Raw genomic sequence first — 4,139 nt, 5'->3', positions numbered from 1 at the left:
GAGAGTCTCATTAGGGTGGCTGGGTAGACTTTTTGTTTGGTGTCATCAGGCTTTAAAGATAAAATGGATTCTTATGCTATGCCTCAAATATGTGTTCGTCAATTTCACCAATTGGTTGGCAGCCTGTTTAGTGGCATCATTATTTTTTCAACAGTACGCAACCGGTTTCTAAGTGTTTCTTTTATGATCTAGTTTGCGCAGAACAACATGCCCCGCAGAATAAAGACGGCAGAAGATTATGTGCTGGAAAACAAAGATTTCATGGTTGAAGAAGTGCGTGGGCAAAAGATGTTAATTTGCAGGTTTTGCAGAGTGACTGTCCCAATAGTAACTGGGAAGACTGCAAGCCGAATTGCTGAACATCTTGTCACCAAGACCCACTTGAAATTGAAAGAGCCACCTAATAGCGGCAGCCTATGCCAGATGTCTCTTGCTGAGACAATGACACGCTTCAAAAGAAAACGTGAGGAAGAAATGGATGTGGCACATGAATTTGTACGTGCCCTAGTGCAATCTGGAACCAGCTTACACCAAGCCGATGGATCCATTGGGAATCTGTTCCGCAAGCGTGCACCAGCATGCAAAATTACCAAGAGCAACACAAATGTATGACAAATACCTACCAGAGGTGTTCCTTGCGGATATTGAACATATTTCAGAGTTACTCTAAGGTAATGTAAAGATCTCTGTTACGCTTGATGAAACCCCAGAGATGCGTGGCGACCCAGCAGTGGCAGTGCTAATCACATTTTGTGATGCAAAAAATGGATGGTACAGACGTACCATCATGGCAGATCTAGATGTACTGGAAACATGCAACGCAGTGTCACTTGGAATGCTGCTGCAGAAAGTTCTTACCAAGTTTAACAAAGATTGGAGTGATATTGTTTGTATTTGCAGCGATTCCGCTACGTATATGAAAAAGTTATGTGATGACCTGTCAAAAGCAATACCTCAGCTGAAGTGTTTCCCTGTAAGAGATCCATGCCATTTGCTAGATGGTATGCTGAAAGCAGCTCTACAATCTTCTGAGCTAATGAAGAATGCTATTGATTTTGTAGTCCATTCAGGTGCACTGTTTCGGTATGCGCGGGAACTAAAACGCAAATATTTCTCATTTTGTGTTTTGTGTGGCAGCAAAGAAAAAGTAATCCCAACTGTGTCATTTAGTCGGTGGTTCTCAGTCCTAGAGGCCGTGAATGCAATATTATCTATGTGGCGACCGTTTACTGATTTTTTGCTTAGTGATGATGCAAAAGGCAAGAAATGTGAGGATCTTCAGGTGCATATTGATAGCGATGTAAAAAAAAGTACATTGTACTGCATTCTTAGATTCCTACAGGAAAACATGACTGCTGTAGTGGACATAATCAAAAAACTAGAGTCAGAAAACACCCTGGTCTACCAAGTGTTCAGCATAATTGGTGTAGATGTCAAACATCTCCTCGAGAGTAGGCTAGGCGACACTTTTAGTGACTTTGGCACTGCAACATGTTCCCTGTTAGAATGCTTGCCACTTGGTAAGCAGAGAAGTGTTGAGGACCAATTCAGGAAATTTTATTTCACAATGCATGAGAAATGGCTAGCTATGATGCATAGAAATGTCCCTTCACCAACCATGGCGTTTGAAGTCAATGAAGACTCACTTTGGTACTCTGCGCAAGTGTTAGATCCCTTCCGTAAAGTGGAATTTTCTCCAGACTTTGCGAAGTACAGCTTCATTTTTGACCGCTTTAACACCTCGGAGGGCATATGCACCCAGTTCAATGCATATGTCGCAGAACCTGGCCCAGAGAATGTCAACCTTGAGGTGCACCAGTATTGGCATGGAAAGCTACGTCAGTGGCCAAAGTTGGTAAATTGTGTACTGTCTGTTTTGGCGTTGCCAGTCTCAAGTGCCAATGTCGAGAGGGCCTTTTCCCAAATAAAAGTGTACATGGGTAGGAAAGAGAGAGCGCGAATGACCAAAGATTCACTGAAAAAATATTGTATGGTGTACTACAATAAATTCGACTTGTAAAAATGTATTTTAACCTCATATACACTGTACATAGACTGCCTATATTCCATGCACCAATTAAGAAAGCAAACAATAATAAAAGCAAAGCGTCCCATAAACACCGGTAAAACACCGTTTCAGTTGTTTTTTTTGGGTCGAAAATGAGTAACCACTGAAAAGCACTGTTTTTTTGAGGTTTTGAAATCACTGGAAAACACTGAAAAAACACCACCAGAATTCACCAAAAATAGAAACTGAAAACAGGAAAGCCTACATATATGAGAGGGTCTTATTTGCATCAAAATTATGGTTAGTGCTCTAAAAAACTAAAATGAGGACATATTTTCTGAGTTTTCAAATAACGACAAAGAACTTTTAAATTATTTGTAATCTTTATGTTTTTTTATCCAGTTGACCACTTGATTAAATGTTGCACCTAGGGGAGAGGATGTGGTGTTACTTCCAGAGCTGCAGACTTTGCAACTGGGGAACCAGGTTGGAGTTTCTGCTTCAGCTCAACATTCTGTGATTCTGGTCAAATCACTTAATCTCCCCATGTCTACAACCAAAATGAATTTGATCTTGTGTGATGTAACCAATGCTCATGTAAAGCACTCCAATACCTGACAAGTCTGCACTATATAAAACTGCAAATACACAAAAATAGGTGTTTTGCACACTTCTGTCATTGGGCTACATGTGGGCTACATCTGGGTGATATTTGGGCTACATTTGGGCTCTTTTGTCTTGGGTGGCCATCTTGGGAGATTTATTTGTTATGAAGTTTCCTAATTTCCTCATTTACTGCAGTCTCCTCAGTGGGAATACTTTCAGTTTTTTATTTTGGTTCCATCAAGAAGGCATTAAGATGTGTCACACATTTGCCATAAATTCTGAATGTTAGCACTCTAGTTGCTCATTAGATCACTGTAGTAAAACTACTGCTCACCAGGGAAGTCTGCTGCTGGTATTCAAAGTGCATGTTTCAGTCTGCATGTCAGAATTTTTTTATGAAATAGAAGATGATTTGAGAAGTCAAAATGTGCCCTAATTTTTCTTTCTACAGAACTAATCATAATTTCTATGGCAAAATGAACCCCCTCATTTTGTTCCTTTGTAAATTAAATGTTTTAAGTGTTACCACTTTATTCCAATCAAGATGGCTTCAGGTGTGCCATACTTTTGTCATAAGTAAGACTGTTAGCGCTCTAGTTGTTCGTTAGAACACTCTGGAACATTCTGTCATTGGGCTATACTTGGGATACATCTGGGTGATATTTGGGCTACATTTGGGCTCTTTTGTCTCTGGTGGCCATCTTGGGAGATTTATTTGTTATGAAGTTTCCTAATTTCCTCATTTACTGCAGTCTCCTCAGTAGGAAATACTTTCAGTTTTTTACTTTGGTTCCATCAAGAAGGCATTCAGATGTGTCACACATTTGCCATGAATTCTGAATGTTAGCACTCTAGTTGCTCATTAGATCACTGTAGTAAAGCTACTGCTCACCAGGGAAGCCTGCTGCTGGTATTCAAAGTGCATGTTTCAGTCTGCATGTCAGAATTTGTTTATGAAATAGAAGAGGATTTGAGAAGTCAAAATGTGCCCTAATTTTTCTATCTGCAGCACTAATCATATTTCTATGGCAAAATGAACCCCCTCATTTTGTTCCTTTGTAAATTAAATGGTTTAAGTGTTACCACTTTATTCCAATCAAGATGGCTTCAGGTGTGCCATATTTTTGTCATAAGTAAGACTGTTAGCGCTCTAGTTGTTCGTTAGAACACTCTGGGACATTCTGTCATTGGGCTATACTTGGGCTACATCTGGGTGATATTTGGGCTACATTTGGGCTCTTTTGTCTCTGGTGGCCATTTTGGGAGACTTCTTTGCAATGATGTTACCTAATTTCCTCATTTACTACAGTCTCTGCAGTAGGAAATACTTTCAGTTTTTTACTTTGATTCCATCAAGAAGGCATTTAGATGTGTCAAACATTTGCCATAAATTCAAAATGTTAGCTCTCTAGTTGCTTATTAGAATCACTGTAGTAAAGCTACTGCTCACCAGGGAAGTCTGCTGCTGGTATTGAAAGTGCATGTTTCAGTCTGCATGTCAGAACTTTTTAATGAAATAGAAGAG

General features: G+C 39.8%; 1 pseudogene across 1 annotated transcript; it reads left to right on the top strand.

Annotated features, from left to right (window-relative positions):
- The first annotated feature begins 207 nt into the window (after positions 1-207).
- Positions 208-2,020, top strand: LOC146862135 (uncharacterized; annotated as a pseudogene). Its single transcript, XR_014978381.1, has one exon. The product of XR_014978381.1 is annotated as an uncharacterized LOC146862135 (transcript).
- The last annotated feature ends 2,119 nt before the right edge of the window (positions 2,021-4,139 follow it).

This window comes from Triturus cristatus, chromosome 2_2 (genome assembly GCF_964204655.1).
Source record: "Triturus cristatus chromosome 2_2, aTriCri1.1, whole genome shotgun sequence".
In the NCBI taxonomy this organism is placed as follows: domain Eukaryota; kingdom Metazoa; phylum Chordata; class Amphibia; order Caudata; family Salamandridae; genus Triturus; species Triturus cristatus.
Note: the sequence above shows the minus strand (reverse complement) of the source record. Positions and strands in the feature narration are given on the sequence as shown.